We start from the raw sequence: 21,442 nt of genomic DNA, 5'->3' as shown, positions 1-21,442 counted from the left end.
AAAAGTGTATTTTTTCTTATCATTAGGGGTACAAATATATATATATAATCCACTCATAAACTGTGAGATCAATTGAGACAAGAGACCAGTGGAGTAATATCTGAGTTAAAGGACAAGTACCACACAATTTTAGTAAATAACAGTACTGCAATTTTGTGGTACTTGTTCTTTTACTGAGTTTTTTCATGTTATGCTACTTTATACTTTATACTCCACTACATTTTGGAGGCCAATATTTGACCTTTTACTTACTTTTTAAATGTGTCCGACAGCATACGTTACTTTACAGATTGAGATTATTAGCTAATACAAACTATAAACAAACTCACAGAAAAACAATGACGTATAATTATAGGTTAACATATCCAGCAACAGTATATAAATGAATACATCATTGCAATAAATGTACCAGCTGTGATAGATAATCATGATCCAGTAATTAAACATAGATGATGTCCATTACCCATGACGAGTTCTTTTACTTTTGGTACTTTGGGTATATTTTGGTGCCAATCATTTTAAATGCAGGGATTTATTTAGAAAATAATTTCATATATTTAGTATTGCTATTGTGACTCAACTATTATATCCTAGTATTTCTTCCACAACTGCAAGAGATTAAGAAAATATCAGAAAAACAAGGAAGTGGAGAGGGGGTAGATCAGTCCTGCTGGACGCAACCCTGTTAAGTTTCTAGGCTCACGTGCGTCTTTTAAACTAACTATGTTTGGAAAGAAACACCTGTTCCTGTTGCCGCCTCGTGATGGCACTGCTGCGGACAGCGAGAGTAAGCATGGCTACTGAACTCAATTAGAGTTTTATTTTGGTTTAAAGAAACGACGACTAAACAATTAAGCAGAGGAGGACGGTGAAGAGGAACACTTTGAAGACAAGTCTTGGAATGAAAACAACAACGGCAGTGAGCGATTAAATGAACTGCCCCATCCGCTAGTTTAACAAGGCTAATGCTAGTGACCTAAACACAAACAAATATTAAGGAGGGCCAAGTCTTAAGCAAGGCAGATACACCAGACCATTTCAGTCACCTGGCGCATACCCTTGGGATGGATGTTTCTGTGCAGAAGAGGAAACAACACAGTATAAGGTAAGACAGCCCGCTATTTGATAGCTTTGTTTATCGCTGGTAAGTGAGCAGTGCTAAGTGCTTTACTAATTGGTAAGCTAATGCTGGAGTGCTCTGTCAAGTCTCTTTGTGGGACTAGCAGGTGGCAGATAATGTAAGTCAGGTGTGATAGAGGTGGCACACTAATGGACATGGGTGGAAAATAAAGTCAGAGCATTTTAAGTTGCTTATTGCTGTGAGTCTTTGCACATCACTGTTATTTACGAGGTTTGTACTATAGGTGCTCATAGTATAGAGTTGCTTACCTTATGTGATTTGTTCCTGCACTGATCATACAAACATGTGTTTCTTGTTTTATAAACACTCAGTTTTTGGTCTTCAGAAACTCATGTACTTTTCCTACTATGAAGTTCAAAGATCTGCTTGGAAAAAGTCCTGTTCCATGCATGGTATACACATAGCTACTTGTGGAACATTGTGAACAGACGTTCTTACACAATTAAATAGTGCAGTGTGTAAAAAGGCAGCCCAATTGTTAAAAGGCAGGCAAATTCCACTCAAATTAAATAAGAAAACTAAATAAGATCATGTATATTACTAATCAATAAAATGTTAAGGTACAAGCAGCCTCTACAAAGTAGTAATAATAACAGTGTATTTTCACTAATATGTTTCTGTTCAAATTGAGTTCAATAAAATTGTAAAGTTTTAAACAAACTTCTTTCTATGTCTCCCCAAAACATAAATGTTAACACACATGAATACAGACAAAACATTAGGAGATAAATGTGCATCATGGGAAAATGTTGTGCAACATCTTACAATGCATATCAGTTGGTAATTGTTTAATGGGACAATTGATTGTAGTTTTAATTGGTATAATCTAAAGTGCTTATTTACTTAATATTGTGGTTTTGAGTGTACATTTGTTTATACAGGCATGTTCACTTAAGCTGTTATTTTAAGTGTTAACAAGGAACCCTTCCTCTTAGAACTTGTGAACCTTAAACATAAAATGAAAATAAATCTGAAAAAAAAAGACAGGAAAGCTGAATAATGTTGTATCTTTCTATCTTATTATCTTCATGTATGTAGTCTTAAGTGTTGAGCCTCTGGGTGATATTAGATCACACCTGTTCTATGTCTGCACTTAGAGGACAAGCCCTAAATTAAATCTTCAAGCTTACTCTTCCCGATGCAGCTTCCTTTTTTAGTATGTTACATTTCTGAATAAGCGTTGGTGATGAAACTTTCACCGGGCAGGCACTGAGCACTGTGGACCAGGCCTGGAGATAATCACAGCAGCTGTCGCAGACCTTTCTCTTTTGAAGCCGGTATACCAGAAATGAATTGCATTGTCTTTCCTACATGTTGCTGCCATTACGTACAGCTTCTGACATCTGCAAAGATAAGTAAAGATACATTTGACCCAAACATCCACTCAGTTGTAGAAGTAACATTTGCATATTTATTTGGTATGGATGCAGTTAGGCTACTTCCTTTCACTCTAGGGAAAAAAATGACATTGGTCGTTTTACAGTTTGACTAGAACTAATCCTTTGGTTGTGTTTTACAGCCAGATGTGATATTTTTGAGGCTGGAAATACAAAGAAATCCAGTCATTTTGGAGTGCAAGTTCTCGATTGTTTAGTAAGAAATAGTTGATAGCTACATTTTGAAGCTTTTTGGTTGAAGTTAACTATTATATGACAGTGTTTCTTTGACCAATTGATTGATTTATAAATAAAAAATTCTCCAGTCGGCAAAGTATGTCTTAATTTAAATGTTATGGGACAGACAATCCTACATGTGTTTTGCTTTGCAAATGGTTCTGTTCAATCATTTTGTTTCTTTTATATGAGAATAAGAAGGCTTTAAGCAGAGGTTGAGTGACAGTATAAGCTTGCGATACATTTATTTATTTATTATTTTTGCATCATGCACTCGTCTATTGGTGGGACTGGTTTTATTTGAAATAGCCTACTTTTCAATCAAAAATAAATCTACATGCTTTTGTTGATATCATTCTGCACAAATCCAGGTTATATAAACAGGTTATATTGGATCAGAATTTCTCCCAATTGTCCAGGACACTAACATCTCTATGAACACAGCACCAACATTTTAGAACGCTGCCTTATGTTCTTTGGAAACCCAAAATCTTAGCTTATATCTAAAGAGTATATGTGCATTGACAAAAACATCCAGAAGTAAAGCAGTACAGGTCAAGGCAGGTCAGAGGAGAATGTTGTCGGAGATGACTTTAGTGCACCAGACAAGGTCACGGCTCTGAGGGTCCGTATGTGTCACATTGATTATCAGACACGCAGTGCACCAGCTGAACAGAACCTGTGTTCTGCAAACTACATAAATAGACACAGACAGGAGAAACACTGCTTAGTACTTAGTGGACAGGTGTGGCTGTCAAATACTATGACAGTGATATACTAAGACAGTAAGTCTGGCAGACACAATGCAAGCTAGGCAAACTAAACACAGGACAGGTAACCGTTTCCACCTCGCAATAAAGGAAAGTGCAGACAGAGAGCTAGGTAGACAGACAGAGGAAGGAAGAAAGATCTTCTGACAGTCAGACGGCAGAGTACAGACATATAGAAAGGGAATAAACGACACTTTGGAATTTGCCTTGGAGGGCTGGAGATAATAAGATAAGCTAGCCAGGCATAAAGAGAACACATTCAGATGGTGAAGTAAATGTTGAGAGAGTCTAGAGGTGGAAGATAAATGGTGCCTCTGCAGAGATATTGTTTCTAACTGGACTGAATAAAGCTGCATTTTTGATAGGATTGAAGCATTTTGAACAAGCCATTGTTGGCAAATTGAGTATATTACGTCATTTATTTCCACAAAAAGTATAAATTTGAGGCACTACATTGTTACCTGCCCTCCTCAGCAAGGAGATCATAGGTCATGCACAGGGCTGCACCCTTGACCTGGCATGTTCCACAATATCCAAGCTTACTCTATTGAACTAGTCAGCCAATGCTAGTATTTTCCATTATTGGCACATCAGCAAATAAGTGGACATGCACCGATACCAGTAGCTGATTACTGGCTGTTTTGCTGGGATGTGACTTGCGGCATTCAGAGAGTCTTCCTGACCAGGCAGCACTGTCTGTTGTCTTTAGTGACAGGCTATCCCTGCAAGCGATACAAATCTTCCCTAGGCTCTGTGTCTTGACATCAAAAGGGAGGGCACAGTCTCTGTTAATATTTATTCTCTATGCCATTATACATGCATACAATAATCTTGTTCTGTATATTTATTATTCAACAATTTAAGTGAATGAATGGCACTTTAATGCAGTTGAATGTTTTTTTTCAATTTCAAAAAACTGAATGAAACGTAATCCCTCTGCATTTTTAGCACTGTCCAGTGGAGGCCCAAACGCTAGCACTGTGTATCTTTAAAGATGATGTATTTACGAATTGGGAAGCTGACAATAGATTATTTTTGAAAAGCTTCACAGACTAAAGTTCCGTAAACAGAGCTAAAAGATGATTTGCTTAAATGGATTAATATGATGTGAACGAACAGAAGGTCATTTTGGTTTGTATAAAGGGTGTTTTTCAGGGTTCCTCTTTGCTTATGTCAGGCCCTGTCCTCTGCATGCTTTAATGTTGTGATGCTTTAGGTGTTAAGCTAGGGTTATAATATTTCCCAGCATTGTTGGAAGATGTTGGTATTGTCTTCCATCACCAAGTCTCTCTACCCAACAGCCTTTCAATGATGACAATTACACTTGTACGTAGGAAGGTACATACATTATAATTTAGCTTTAATGTTTAAATAAATGTGAGAACTTGAAATCTCCTCACATCAAAGCACATCCCTGAGATTAAAGTAACATAAACAATCCAACATGGTTAAGTAGGGCAGGAACTATACAGTTATCCTGACTCTGTTGTATTCATTAGTACTTCTGAGCATGTATATTGAAAAAGCTAAACCCACGCTACAGTTTGAAGGAATGTCTAAAAATAAAGCAGTCGAGCAGCAAATGCACGGAATATAAAATAAAGCTTTCTCCATGACACATTCACTGACTGCATGCTGCAGGGGTTCTGCCCCGTGTAGCGAGTGTCATCAGGAACGTGAAATCCAACATTCAGAGTGCATTTAGGACTTCTGATCACTTTGCTGCGAGAATTGTTTTTAGAACTTCAGAACTGAAGTTTCTGCTGATTCAGTGTGTCCGCAGAGTCTCTGCCGTCAGAACAACATTAACACGTCTGTCCATTGAAAAAATTCACAGTCACCTTTTTTAAATCACGTTGTTCATGTTAAACTATTTGGGTCTCTCTCCACGGCGGGGAAATACTGTCATTGTTTAAAGGAAAGCTGCAAATTATTCAAACAAGTAGCCCTCCATGGAGTTTGTTATCCTTTTGGTAGATCTCAAACTCGAAAAAGGTTGGTGACCCATAATAACTCTCTGCTCCATAGCTTAGACTGTGATAACTGGACTTAAACCAGACTGTACATTCTATATTTATTCTATTTAATATTCCACACATTTCTCACTTTTTGTGCATATAATATCCTGCTTTATATTTTGTTTTTGTTTATATTTTCCGTAAATTTTTTGCCCCAAATATATATTTTTTACTTTCTTTTGAATCACTATTTTATTTTATTTTTATTTTATTTACATTGCCTTGTTTTTATGCTGCTGCAACACAATTTTTTCCCCCAAATTGGGATCAATAAGTAATTACATCTATTGTATTTACAGTAAACAGTAGTTGGCATTGTTAGGGTCCTGTAGACAAAATGAGATCTTCCATCCATCCATCTTCTCCCGCTTATCCGTCAGGGTCGCGGAGGTAACAGCTCCAGCAGAGAGCCCCAAACTTCCTTTCCCTGGCCATATCAGCCAGCTCTGACTGGGGGATTCCAAGGCGCTCCCAGGCCAGCTAAGGGATATAATCCCTCCACCTGGTCCTAGGTCTACCCCTCGGTCTCTTCCCAGCTGGACGTGCCTGGAACACCTCCCTTGGGAGGCGCCCAGGTGGCATCCTCACTAGGTGCCCGAACCACCTCAACTGGCTCCTTTCAACGCGGAGGAGCAGCGGTTCTACTCCGAGTCCCTCCCGGATGACAGAACTTCTCACCTTATCCCTAAGGGAGATGCCAGCCATCCTACGGAGAAATCTCATTTCGGCCGCTTGTATCCGCGATCTCGTTCTCTCCGTCATGTCCCATCCTTCATGACCATAGGTGAGGATAGGAACGAAAATGACCCGGTAGACAGAGAGCTTTGCCTTCTGGCTCAGCTCTCTTTTCGTCACAACGGTGCGGTAAAGCGACTGCAGTACCGCTCCCGCTGCTCCAATTCTCCGGCCCATCTCACGCTCCATTGTTCCCTCTCTCGAGAACAAGACCCCAAGATACTTGAACTCCTTCACTTGGGCTAAGGCCTCATTCCCTACCTGGAGTGGATAGTCCATCGGTTTCCTGCTGAGAACCATGGCCTCAGATTTGGAGGTGCTGATCCTCATCCCAGCCGCTTCACACTCGGCAGTGAACCGATCCAGTGAGTGCTGAAGGTCACAGACGATGAAGCCATTGCAAAAAGCAGTGGTGCAATCCTTAGCCCACCGAAATGCAGACCCCCTCCCCCACGACTACGCCTTGAGATCCTGCCCATGAATATCACAAACAGGATTGGTGACAAAGCGCAGCCCTGGCAGAAGCCAACCCTCCCCGGAAATCGGTCCGACATACTACCGAGAACCCTGGACACAGCTCTCGCTTTGGGAGTACAGAGATTGGATGGCCCTGAGTAGAGACCCCCATACTCCCGCAGCACCTCCCACAGTATATCCCTGGGAACCCGGTCATACGCCTTCTCCAAATCCACAAAGCACATGTACACCGGATGAGCGTACTCCCAGGCCCCCTCCAGGATCCTTGCGAGAGTAAAAAGCTGGTCCGTCGTTCCACGACCAGGACGAAATCCGCATTGTTCCTCTTCAATCTGAGGTTCGACAATCGGTCGGACCCTCCTTTCCAGCACCTTAGAGTAAACTTTCCCGGGGAGGCTGAGGAATGTGATGCCTCTGTAATTGGCACACACCCTCTGATCCCCCTCTTTAAAAAGAGGAACCACCACCCCGGTCTGCCACTCCTTCGGTATTGTTTCCGACTTCCACGCAATGTTGATGAGACGCGTCAACCGTGACAGTCCCTCAACACCCAGAGCCTTCAGCATTTCTGGGCGGATCTCATCCACCCCCGGGGCTTTGCCACTGTGGAGTTGTTTGACTACATCAGTGACTTCCCCCCCTTGAGATTTGAGTTGATCCCCCTTCATACTCCAGCTCCACCTCTAACATAGAGGGCGGAGTTGTCGGGTTCAGGAGTTCCTCAAAGTGTTTCTTCCACCGCCCTAACACCCTATCAGTTGAGGTCAACAGCATCCCATCCTTACTGTACACAGCTTGGATGGTTCCCTGCTTCCCCCTCCTGAGGTGTCGGACGGTTTTCCAGAACAACTTTGGTGCCGACCGAAAGTCCTTCTCCATTGCTTCTCCGAACTTCTCCCACACCCGCTGCTTTGCCTCGGTCACGGCTGAGGCTGCTGCCCTTCGGGCCTGTCGATACCTTGCAACTGCGTGAGGAGTACCCAGGGATAACATATCCCGAAGGCCTCCTTCTTCAGTCGGACGGCTTCCCTGACCACTGGTGTCCACCAGGAGGTTCGAGGGTTACCGCCCCTTGAGGCACCTAAGACTTTGAGACCGCAGCTCCCCGCCGCAGCTTCGGCAATAGAGGCTTTGAACCCCGCCCCCTCAGGTTCAATGTCCCAAGCCTCCACAGGGATGCCTGAAAAGCTCCGCTGGATGTGTGAGTTGAAGGCCTCCTGGACTTGGGATTCCTCCAGACATTCCAAGTTCACCCGCACTACACCTTTGGGCTTACCAGGTCTGTCCAGAGGCTTCCCCTGCCACTCGACCCAACTCACTACCAGATGGTGATCAGTTGACAACTCCGCCCCTCTCTTCACCCGAGTGTCCAACACATGCGGCCTCAGGTCCGATGATACGATAACAAAATCGATCATGGACCTTCTGCCTAGGGTGCTCTGGTACCACGTACACTTATGAGCATCCTTACAGTGGTATGCAAAAGTTTGGGCACCCCTCTGAGATTTCATGACAATTTGCTTTTCCTTTATAATAGAAGATCACAGCAACAACATTTGTTTTCCTACAAAGATGTAGACGTTTTAGTGTTTTCCAGACCAAAATTCTTAGGGTAGCATTACATAGTTTTATTATAATAAAATAAAATGCAAAAAATGGGATGTGCAAAAGTTTGGGCACCCTTATAAATAGCATTCATTTCAACACCTGTACGGATTTATAGCTGACAGGTTGCTGCACAAAATTGCTTTGATTAGCTCATTAGACCTTCAATTACAAAGACAGGTGGAACCAATCATGAAAAAGGCTATTTAACATAGGTAATAGCTGGCTGTGCCTGGCCTAGGTTCTTTCTTAGGGAGTGGCAAGATGGGGACCTCAAAACAACTCTCCACTGACCTGAAAGCTAAGATAATCCAACATTATAAATTAGGAGAAGGGTACAAAAAATTATCTGACAGGTTTAAACTGTCTGTCTCCACAGTCAGAAACGTAGTTGTGAAATGGAAGGCCACAGGAACAGTCCGTGTGAAGGAAAGATGTGGTAGGCCGACAAAAATAGGGGAAAGGCACAGGCGAAGGATGGTGAAAATGGTCACAGAGAAGCCACAGACCACCTCCAGAGAACTACAACAACATCTGGCTGCTGATGGTGTAGTTGTTCACCGTTCCACAATCCAGCGTACTTTGCACCAGGAAGAGCTCATTGGAAGGGTGATGTGCAAAAAGCCTTTCCTGAGTGTTAATCACAAGAAGAGTCGCATGAGGTATGCAAAAGCACATCTGGACAAGCCAGAAGCATTTTGGAACAAAATACTGTGGTCAGATGAGACCAAGATTGAGTTATTTGGTCATAACATGAACAGGTATGCATGGCGAAAAAAACACACTGCATTCAATGAAAAGAACTTGTTGCCCACTGTAAAATTTGGTGGAGGATCTATCATGTTATGGGGCTGTGTGGCTAGCACAGGTACTGGAAAACTTGTTAAAGTTGAGGGCCACATGAATTCCTTACAGTACCAGGAGATTCTTGACAAGAATGTTCTAGAGTCAGTCACAAAGTTGAAGCTACGCCGGGGTTGGATTTTTCAGCAGGACAATGATCCTAAGCACCGATCAAAATCCACCAAGGAATTCATGCAGAAGCACAGGTACAATGTTCTGGAATGGCCATCCCAGTCCCCAGACCTTAACATCATTGAAAATGTATGGATTTATTTGAAGAAGGCTGTCCATGCACGGAGGCCAAGAAACCTGACTGAACTGGAGACGTTTTGTGTGGAAGAATGGGCCAAAATACCACCTGCCAGGCTTAAGGGACTTGTCTGTGGCTACAGGAGGCGTCTACAGGCCGTTATTGCAGCAAAAGGAGGCAATACTAAATATTAATGGAATTATTTCTTAGGGGTGCCCAAATTTATGCACATGCCTATTTTTGTTTGAATGCACATAAACATGTTTCTGTTTGACCAATAAAAGTTATTTCACTACTGAGATGTTTCTGTTACCATAAGGTATAACATATGTTAAAATGAAGTTGCTGCTTCAAAAGCTCAGCAAGTGACAAACTGATGCAGTGGTTTTCCTAAGGGGTGCCCAAACTTTTGCATACCACTGTATGTTCGAACATGGTGTTTGTTATGGCTAATCCATGCCTAGCACAGAAGTCCAGTAACAAACCACCACTTCGGTTCAGGTCGGGGGGGCCGTTCCTCCCAATCACGCCCCTCCAAGTGTCTCCATCATTGCCCACATGTGCATTGAAGTCTCCCAGCAAGACAACAGTCAGAGTTTTCCCCCCCATAACCCGCAGGCGTAGGGAGGCGACCCTCTCGTCCACTGGGGTAAACTCCAACAAAGCACCACTCAACCGGGGCTTTTGATTATCCCCACACCCGCTCGGCGCCTCACACCTTGGGCAACTCCGCAGAAGAATAGAGACCAACCCTTATCAAGAAGTAAGGTTCCAGAGCCGACGCTGTGCGTAGAGGTGAGCCCCACCAGATCCAACTGGTAACGCTTCACCTCCCGCACAAGCTCCGGCTTCTTCCCCCCCAGAGAGGTGACGTTCCACGTCCCCAAAGTCAGCTTCTGCAGCCCGGGTCTGGTCCGTCGAGACCCTCTGCTTTCACTGCCACCCTTCTGGCAGCGCACCCGACCCCATCGCTGTTCCCCATAGGTGGTGGGCCCGCGGGAAAGGGAAGCGGGAGTGTTGCCCACGTTGCTTTTTCGGGCTGTGCCCGGCAGGGCTCCATGGCAAGCCCGGCCACCAGATGCTCGCCGACGAGTCCTCCTTCTGGGCCTGGCTCCAGAAGGGGACCCCGGGCTTCCTCCGGGTCGGGTATCCTCACTTTCAAGTTTGTTTTTCATGAGGTCTTTTGAACCAATCTTAGTCTGGCCCCTTACCTGAGACCAATTTGCCATGGGAGACCCTACCAGGAACACAACGTTCCAGACAACACAGCCCCCAGGTTCATCGGGGCACACAAACCTCTCCACCACGATAAGGTTCTGGGAAAGACATGAGATCTTCATATTTTACAAAGAATAAGATTCATGATTATTTACACTTCATGCTCAGCAGGGTAATCTTAACATATTTATACCACTTATCATTTTTAAGGTGTAAATGCAAAATGCTAATGTCCCACTATATTGAACTATATGATGGACGCATGGCTTCCTGTCATTACTGCTAAGCTAAAGGCTGCTAATGTTTTGGTATGATGCGTTTAGTAGTTTTTATGACACACAATCTTCACCAGTCATATATTTGTTAAGGTGCTTTACATTGTATACAAAATATGTATACAAAAACCATTGACTTTGAGACAATCAAACTTGAAATGTCAAAATGCTAACTCGTTTCCATATTTTAAGACTGCACCACATTTTTATCTTTGGCTTTCAGGATGCACAGGCTTATGTGAAAACGTTTGAATAAGTAAAGGCATACAGGATATTCAAAAGCAATGCAGTTAATTATTCATTGTGCAGCACCATTCATTGATGATGTTTTACACACAAAGTCCATTAAGCTAGGCTGTCTCAACCAGTGTGTAAAAGCAAGCTTAATGTATACTTACAATACCCAAACAACAAATACAGAAAACGTTTGTTGTTTGTCTTTCTTTCTTGCACATATTCTAAAGCCGGGAGCAGGGCTGCAACTTTGATTGACTGTATGTTGCAGCGTTTTGGAAATTTAACTTGAAAATGAAATAGGATAAAAAGTTCTCTTTACTTGCAGCCAAACAAGATTAGATGTCCACTACATTGAAGAGACATGGCAAATGAGGAGAAATCATTTTCATTTTTGCAGTTTGTCATGGTTATCAGCAAGATAATAATCTGAAAATCTTAGTGTTGCCTCAGAAAAAAAAATCTGTTTTGAGGGATGTGACTGCAAAAACTGCAAAAAAAAGGGCGGCTTGTCTATGATAATAGCTGGTCCACCTTAAGAGTCAGCCCACCTTAAGCTAATGCCATGGCTATTGTTGCTAGCTTCCATAGAAGTCCTTGACTTTTACAGGCAGGTTGTCTTTAGGAGCTGTATGATTTATTCCCGAACACATACCACTCATCCACTAATATTTCTAAAAGAATAGGTCTAGAACTGAATAGTTTCATAAAGTGACCTTATTTTTGTAGTGCAATATTTCCCTGTGAGTTTTATCTATTCCTGCAGTGTTGCAAGCTTCAAGTTTATATTGACCTTCGTTTTTCCCATAGTGGGCTTCATGTGTTCTATGCTTTATGTACTAATTAAGGAATCTCTATATTTTTGGCACATAGTCATGCTGTTATATTTATTGTTTCATTCATCAAGCCCTACATCCATTTTAGTTTCAAACAGATGGAATACATAAGCATAGCCTGCATTTTTCCTACTATAACAGCAGGTAAACTTCCTTTGCACTGATTTACAAATGACAGTATTTTTCCTACCATAATGTACCCCGTGGTGTTCCAGAGAGAGAGGTCTGTTGCATTCATTGGATTGCTTTCAATTATTTTTACCGCGACTTCATGGTTGTTTTCATACAGAAGTTACAAAAAGGTTTCATATGAGAGGCACATATTTTAAACATACTAATCAGAAGGACTATTGTTATGGCCGTTCTTAATATGATCATTACTGATGTTGGCATTTCCTATACCGATGTCTTAAGCCTGGAACAATACTGAAAACTGTGTTCACACTAAAGGTCAAAACCTCCCCTTCTGGAATATTTCAAGGTACAATCTGGTTTAATTAATGAAGGAACCCAAAATCTGACTTTTAAATCAATGCAAGTGAGATCAGAAATAATCATTCTCCAGACTGTGTAAAGACTTTTACTATAAAGGACAGTTCACATAAAATCAAAAACATGACATATTTCTCTGCCTAATAAAAGTCTTGATTGAAACATAGAACTAGAAAAAAGTGGATAAAAATGTATTTTGGGGTGAACTGCACCTTTAGGAATTAACTTTAGAATTTGTACTTTTGACCTAGAAGACTTTCTTATAACTATAGTTGATCGTCATGTTATCAAAAATGATGCATCAAATGTACAACAAGAATCTTTGAATATTAGCATTTTTAAAATAAAGGGCTTAACAAATACAAATATTAGGGCTGGGCAAGTTAACGCGTTATAATTGCATTAATTAATTAATGCCGACAATTATTTTATTGCTCATGAACAGTCTGTTTTCTTAATAATATTATTTTGAACGTATGTTGCTCATTGGCTCTGAATACACATACAGACCAAGCATGGGTCACAGGAGGGGCGGGATGTTGATCAGTATTGGCTTAGGATGGGCGTCATTACGCGTCTCAACCAATGAGAGCATTTGGGACGGGCCTAAGGTTGCTGCGGCGCTAACATGAACCGAAACAGAGAAGAACCGGCGGGGACAGAGAAATGGAGAAAGGTACGAAACTCTGACACGGACATTTAAAATCTCTTCCAGACGGCGGAGTTGATACAAAGTAAATGCCCTGGCAGTGGCAAATAGCTTTGGTTTTATATTTGATTTGATTACATTAATTAATGTCTAAGTTGAAATTTACAAGTTAAAATACGTTAAGTGCTGTTAAAAGGAATACTGCACCTTTAAAGTGTTATTGGACTTTTGTTCATATAGCAGTACTTTTAAAGGAAACATGCAAAATACACTTTTGAATTCATTATCGTTAATATAATAAAAATCTCTGTCAAAATGTAATACTTCCAAATAATTTAGTAGTCATAGGCCTGGGTGTAAAGGACGACCCGAATACAACTCAAGGTTCAAAGGTTTTATTTGTCATATGCACAGCATGGAGGACTGAAAGTGCCAAAATTAAATAAATAAATACGCCATTAAATAATTACTTAAATGTGTCATTAATTAATTAAAATTGGAATTAGGTACATAAATATGTCATTAAATGTGTCATTAATTAAAATTTGAATTAAATACATAAATGTCATTAAATGTGTCATTAATTAATTTAAATACCAATTCATTTTATGTAAAAAAAAAACGTATATAATTATATACGGGTTTGTTTTTACATTTAAATAGTGAAATAATTGTATTATAATTATTTCACTATTTAATTATTTCATGGTCCTGTGTTGCAGTGCATCATGAATTAATGTTATCTGTCAAACTCGCCCATCAAAGTCAGTGGGCGGGGCTGACCCTAATCTAGTCTGATCCATTGCTTTGGTCTGAAGTAGCATGCCTTGAGAGAGACGATGGAGGACCTTCATGAACTTTCCCGGGAGTTGGTGAGAGACATTTTAGCCCTAGCAGAGGATGTGGAGGCAGGATCTGCTGACCCAGAGCATGTAACAAATAAAGCAGAGGAATTGATTGAAGCTGTTGGACTTATTTCCGCACTTTCCGACCAAGATATTGACCGCAGAGTGACTGCAAATTTAGAAGACGTACTCTACAGTACTCCGATGTTTATGTTTTTTGTTTGCGCAGAAAGACAGACCTCTATTCAACTGTGAATGATGTACCGTACTATAAGTGAAATTCACAGAAGACATCCAAACACCGGCTACAAGCTAATGCGTGGTCATCTGAATGCAAGAGGTGTGCATGTCCCGAGTGAGTGTAATAATATGGCCATTATTTAAATTTGTTTAAATATTGTCTGTTTTTATGATAGTCAGCAGTTTAGTCGATGCAGAGGGAGTCTACACGAGACGCCTGCAGCTGCGTGTATTGAGACGACGGCAGTATTCTGTACCTGGCCTCTTTGTGGCATATAGATGGCAACCATAAACTCATCAGGTCAGTGATATTAGCAGATTAACAACGCATCTTTCTATAGATGTTTCATTAGAAATGTTTTACAATAAAGTTGTTTTTTTCGTGTGTTCACAATTACCTGACAGTGGAGATTTGTTGTCCATGGTGGGGTGGATGGATTCAGTCTTTTAGTGGTCTACCTGACTGTGGCTGGCAATAATAGAACTCGTACGGTCTTACAGAGCTTTATCGCTGCTGTTGAGCAGTACGGGCTGCCATCAAGGGTACGGTCTGATAAAGGGGGGGAGAATGCAGATGTAGCAGAATTCATGATCAGGAGCAGAGGTACAGACAGGAATTCACACATCACAGGCAGAAGTGTCCACAATCAGCGGTAAATAAATATGTTTGGCAACTAGGCTCACACAATGATTGAATGTACTTCTTTAGCATGTCACACGTTAATCAACACTTGTCAATTGTACAGAATAGAGAGGCTGTGGAGAGATGTTTATGAACATGCCCTGGACCTTTTCTATCAGATCTTCACTTCATTGGAAGATCAGGGAACACTGAATCCAGATTTTCGCACTGCACCGGATCTTCCTTCCACTAATTCAGCAAAGCCTCAACTCTTTCAAAGATGCTTGGAACTTTCATGGTCTTAGAACTGAAAGGAATCAGTCACCACAGCAACTCTAGAGAAGATACAGAGAGCAAGGCCCTATGGAGGATCCTACTGAGGTTAAAGAAAGATCAACTTTAAACACTATTTACTGTCCGTTTCCCCAAAGGAATTATGGGGGAAACTATTGTGCTTAATGTGCTACTTTAAATGAAACATAGGTAATAGTCTCTTCAAAGTCTCCTGAGCTTTCAAAGATCAACCTCTGAGCTGTAGTTCCTATTGTGCACAACTATTATTTAAAAAAACTGAATAGGCAACATTTAATTTCTCACCAACTTGATGACCAAAAATAACAATCTTAAATACTGTGTGTAATGACATGTCAGACTAGTTTTGAGTAGAAGATTGATCATGCTTGTCCTCCATTCAGGTTTATGAAGACTATGGGATCGACTGAAACGGACCTCACAGTCTTCATGGAGGCATTGTGTCAGTCCCCGAGGTTCAGCTGGCCCGTGAGCTCTCAGATGAAGAGGTTGCTATTTTGCCAGCTCCAGGAGTTTCTGTAACTGATGCACTTAGATCATATGTAGAGACTGCAAGTGTTATCAAGAATCATAGCAGACTGATGTCCAACCCATGCTTTTATTTAGCATGATAGAACAAGCAAGGATAAACTGAAAGTTTGCTTTCCTTAAGAAGAATAAAAGAAAGAAAGCTGTTTTACTTTGAAGCTCTACCATAATTACTGTTATGATCTCGCAAATGGACTTCCTGAACAGCGTTTCTGAACACACTCCTTTACTTCCCGTCTCATTATTGTCCACAGAATGAATAACATGAATGATGTTCTGTCAACACTGAAGATGCAGAACTGTTTGGTTTCAGTAAATGGAAAAAATATGTTGCATAAAACAATAGTCAACTATTGCACGGTGTGTTAAAGACACTGAACTTGTGTCAATTGACCTGACTGAACAGTGCATGAAATGACATCTGTTTGAAAAAAACTGAAACAAGTCCAAATCCACTCTGCACTATTTATGGCAGAGACAAGTGCTTTCTCAAAGTCCATGTAGGTTTTGAAATGAGCTGGCAGCTTGAGTGTTTCAAAGCATGTAGGAAAAGTTCCCCCAGAAATCTCCACTTACAGCTCAGGAGGAAGCATCTCCCAGCCAACCCAGAATGTCAGCAGCTGAGCCAGTGTACCTGATGAAGCTGAAAGTCATAAAATAGATTCAAGAAAACATTTAGTTCGACTTTAATTAATCATATTTATCCATGACACATTAAGGCATTTGTAAAGAGAACAATACATTAGCCAAATAAGGTGTTAATACCCATTTCAATGAACATCCTTAGAAAGCCAGTGACGCGGCACGTGGACTCTAGGTCAAAGTCTTCATCATCACTGTCCTCAACTGGCCATGTGATTTTTTTGTAGGAGCATCTTAAATAAAAACAAATATTAATTATTTTAAAAAGGGAGAACTTATTTTGGTGAAGGAATATGCAGATCACATTCAATCAAATATAACTGAATTACTGACTTACCTGAGGTGTGAACTGCATTTCAGCCATTTTGGGGAAAAGAAGTGAGACCACATCTGGCCTAGATGTCAGCAGGGGCCATACCATCACATCTTTCAGTCCCTTTCTGAACTGTTTAATTTGGCGCATGGTCCTCCCAAGGACCTAAGAGACCGATATTTCAGCCCAAATCCTCAACCCAAATACAGTAGGGAAAATGTTCATAAAAGCACAATAAAGTGCTTTATAAAATCCATTCAAACTCGAGAACAGAATATATGAACCCCTTATAAGACATTTACGCATTTTAGAATGTTTGCAGCTATTCCGATGTGTATATTTCCAGGACGTCCCTTCATTTCACAACACATCGCATTGTACCTGGATAACAAGTAACTATTGGATGAATGGGGAAATTCCACTTTCTACATTTCAGCAACTGGTGTCTAGTGCTCGAATGCTTAAAAACTAAATGAAAGAGAAGTTAACAATGGTGAACTCTTGACCATCACCTTTTTAAAGTAGATTATCAAAAGGCCAGACGTGTGTTGTTGAGCTGCTCTCAATGTACCGTAGTGTGATTTTTTTGTAAAGGATTACATTTAGTTTTTTGTGATCATTTTTCCTACTTTGTCCACATTTGTGAAATTGAGGTTTTGTTAAATATGCCACTGTCCTATCAACGCTTGCAGGCGTAAGAAATGTAGTAGTAAAACTGTATACAGTATGCATTAAATGGTTTTTTTTAAAAAAAAATTGGCGGGGGGTTTTTGGGGGGTGGGGAAAGGGGTTTTTGTTTTTTTTTTTTGTGTTTGTTTTGGGATTTTGTGGGGGGAGGGGTTTGTTTTGTTGGTGGGGGAGAAAGGAAAACTGAAAGGTTTTTGGGGGAAATTTTGTAATGAAAAAACCATCTTTTTAAACCCAAACTTTTTTTGTTAAACTTTTTTTTTTTTTAAATTTGTAAATTGTTCTCAATCTTCAAAAAAAAATTGAAAGGGGTTAAAAAGTAATGAAACAAATTAACCGGAAATTTGGGATAAAAGGGGGGTTTCCGCCCCAAGAGGTTTTTTTCAAAAAACCCTCTAACAAAAAAAGGGGCCCAAATCACGGATTTTTTAATCAAAAAGGGGGGGAAAAATTTAAATTTAAAAAAAAAAATTTTTTTTTTTGTGGAGAGGATTGGAATTGGGGGGGAAAGTAGTTTTAAGAGTATGTTTTATTAATTAAAAAAGGGGTGTTTGGGTAACTTTAAAAAAAGGTGAAAGTTTTTCTTTTCGGGAAGAATAGATCTTTAATTTGCTTTTCCAATAACAGGAGAATATTGTGCACGGCATATTTTCATTAGTGGTCTCAATTATATAATTTTTGGATCCCATTCTCCCATTTAAGGGGTTAATCCTACTGAACTTTTAAAAAATTTACCAACAAGGTAAAATGAAGTGGCATGCCCATTTTGCTGTGTTTATAGAATGGAGACTTCCCTTTCCCTGTCCCTTCAAGTCCCTTAATCCATCTTCATTCTAAGTGTTTCCCCAGATGCTGCCCCCTTAGGTTCTTTTTGAAAACTTTGTTCTTCAAAAACTTCCATTTAAACAAACAACAATAATAAGTTTCTTTTCCAGAGATGTTGTGGTTGGCATGTTACCTGTAGATAACGATATCCTCTCAGTCCAGAAAAAGGAGGAAAGTGCTGTCCGTCAAAAAAACATGCGGGCCCCAACACTTCAAACTGCACAAAGCCAAAAAAAAAAAACAGCAAAACAGCATTCTAAACAAAAAATAATTTTTAAACCGTTAGAATATTGACCCATTTGATGTTATTACTGTGTGTAACTATTTCTCTTAAATTTTAAATTTTTACAGGTGATATTTGTCTAATGACACATTCTTTTTTCCCCCATTGTGATGACATAACCCTGTCGTTTTTTTGAGTCCAAAATCCTCGTTGTAAACGCTTATACTACTGCCTTAGCTGACGTTTCGGGGTCTCACTGGAACCTGTCACTGATTGGGCTGTTCCGCTTCTTTCCCTTCACTTTGGCCTTCTTTTTTTCTGTTTCCCTGCAGGGGTGTCCTTGAAGTTAAAAAAATTAAAAATGTGGCAACTCCCTTATTTGTGTGCACAACTCTCTAAGAGAGCATTTTCACAAAGAAAAATTAATTTGCTACCCTTGCATTTTTTTAAAGAAGTACATACCCTTTGCAGCTATTTGCAGTTCATCTCTGAAAAGGGAACTTCCTTTGACAATGATGCGGGAATGACTGGACCAGAGCAAGCGGAGCTCCCCCAATAACAAAGAATGTTTGAATTATAATAAAAGTCACAGAAAGTTTTTGTTTTTGATTTGTAAAAAAACGGTCCTGAAATTGACCAATCTAATGGCAGTGCTTTTGAAGGGGAAAGATATGATTGTACGTCCAATCATCGTCGATGGTTTTTTTCAGAAAAAGCAAGGGGGTACCGGGTTTTGGGAACTGAAGCAATGCAAGATTTGACTGCGAGTAGGGACCTACAATTTTAGAAGTTCAAACCCCCCCCCCCTTCTTGGAGCTTCGGAAAACTTCCATCGTGATTTTTTAAAACCATGGGATCTTTTTCTTTCCCCGGAGGAAAAAAATGTAAAAAACTATTTTGACTCACCTAAAATGAGCAAAAAAACCCTGTGATTGTGTTATTACACAATAAAACCAAAAGTCAAATAAACTATGGAAATTTTTAGGGGCAAAAAGCAGAACTGCAAATAATTTCAACGAGCCACAGACAGTACAAGGTTTTTTTCGGTTTTGGTAAATTCCTAGTTTCCCACTTACCTGAAAATGTCACCTTTTGCTCTCCAAGTCCCGAAGTTAGAAGTTGCTCTTTAAGCACTACACTTGGAACTTTATCCGACTTGTGGTCAGCCAAACAACAGACAGTGTGTGTGTAGCTTGTTCGGCTAACTTGGATGCTGGTCGTCTCTTCATATTCCTTATGCTCCACCGTTATGCGGCGCAAAGAGCCTCGCTACCTCGACTGCAAGACACAAATACGCCTCAGCTCAATGGTCACCAGTCAGCTAAAATCGCCTCAAATGTTATCTTGGGATGTTACTGCTAGCTAACATTATTCAGAGCCGATTAGCGAACTAGTTTTATGTTCCCACCATTAACAATGAACGTATTACACACGAAGCATAATGAGCCTACAAAATGCATTTTCGATTCAACTCACAAATTGTGATCTAAATTAACCCACATCTGTGTCCCAAGTCATTGATTGTAGCACACCTGGCTAACATGAACATACTTAATGAAATTGCTTACCTTGGACAGGTGTACGTGATGGAGCAGCAGGTATCTGCTGTGGCTGAGCCGCCGGAGCCGGAGGAGCTTCCTCGATTAAATGAGCTGCTTCTCTCAGCAGCTCCGGACAACTTTTAGACATCTTGCCGTTTTAGACGCTGTCTCAACATTGGGGCTTGATTTTGAATGACCACAAATAAAGTTTTGTTTGATAGAGTATCTAAACCAACGTAGAGGTGAATAGCGCCACCCAGTGTATAGGAATGTGTTCACTAGCTCTGCACCAATCCATTATCTGGAAATGATTTGCCTTGACTTAATGTGCTGGGTAACCAATCAGGTGTTACAAATCCGCCCACTGACTTTGATGGGCGAGTTTGACAGATAACATTAATTCATGATGCACTGCAACACAGGACCATGAAATAATTAAATAGTGAAATAATTATATACGGTTTTTTTGCTTAAAATGAATTGGTATTTAAATTAATTAATGACACATTTAATAACACATTTATGTATTTAATTCCAATTTTAATTAATCAATGACACATTTAAGTAATTATTTAATGGCGTATTTATTTATTTAATTTTGGCACTTTCAGTCCTCCATAACATACAACGTATATGTTGGCAATGAAAATCTTAGATCCCATGCTCCTCCAACAACTCAACATACATGGTGCAAATAAGATAAATAAAATAGTGCAAACAGAGAGAAGAATATTTACAATAACAACAATAGAGATGTAAAGATGTAAAATATATACACATGTAGAATACATTCAAAGTATTTAATACTTTACTCTGTTGAATGAGGAGGTATGGACAGATGCATATATTACGTATAAACAGATGTATATGGCAGATATGTATCATATATAGATATGTGTACTATAAACATATGTATGGCAGATGTGTATAATATATGTATATATATATATATATATGTATGTATGTGTATATATGTATGTATGTATGTATGTATGTATGTGTATATATATATATGTGTGTGTGTATATATATATATACATATATGTATATATATATATGTATATACATACATATGGTGCACCTATAGAAGTTGCAGAGTATCCTGGAGTCCATGTTGAACTTCCGCAGCCTGCGGAGGAAGAAGAGCCGCTGTCGAGCCGTCTTGGATATGACCCTGGTGTGATGTGTCCATGTCAGGTCCTCACTGATGTTTACCCGAGGAACCTGAAGCTGCTGAGTCCCATTGATAGTGATGGGTGTGTGTGCCTCTCTCTGCCTCTTCCCGTAGTCCACAATCAGCTCCTTTGTTTTGCTGACGTTGAGATGGAGGTTGTTGTCCTGGCACCAAGATGTCAGGGCTCTGACCTCCTCTCTGTACACCGTCTCTTCGCCGTCTGTGTTCAGGCCGATGACGGTCGTGTCTTCAGCAAACTTGATGATGGTGTTGGAGCTGTGTGTGGCCACGCAGTCGTGCATAGTCATAGGTCTGGGTGTAAAGGACGATCCGA

At 40.3% G+C, this 21,442-nt stretch overlaps 1 long non-coding RNA gene across 2 annotated transcripts; it reads left to right on the top strand.

The window, feature by feature from the left end:
• The first annotated feature begins 732 nt into the window (after positions 1–732).
• Positions 733–17,383, top strand: LOC134858304 (uncharacterized). Of its 2 annotated transcripts, none has more exons than XR_010164947.1 (3): positions 733–1,105; positions 14,418–14,542; positions 15,559–17,383. It is a non-coding gene; the product is annotated as an uncharacterized LOC134858304 (long non-coding RNA). The 2 variants fall into 2 exon arrangements; XR_010164944.1 differs by lacking the exon at positions 733–1,105 and adding an exon at positions 13,949–14,028.
• Positions 17,384–21,442: the final 4,059 nt, after the last annotated feature.

The sequence above is a fragment of the Eleginops maclovinus genome, chromosome 1 (genome assembly GCF_036324505.1).
Source record: "Eleginops maclovinus isolate JMC-PN-2008 ecotype Puerto Natales chromosome 1, JC_Emac_rtc_rv5, whole genome shotgun sequence".
NCBI classification, from domain to species: Eukaryota; Metazoa; Chordata; class Actinopteri; order Perciformes; family Eleginopidae; genus Eleginops; species Eleginops maclovinus.
This window is presented reverse-complemented; position numbering and strand designations above follow the sequence as displayed.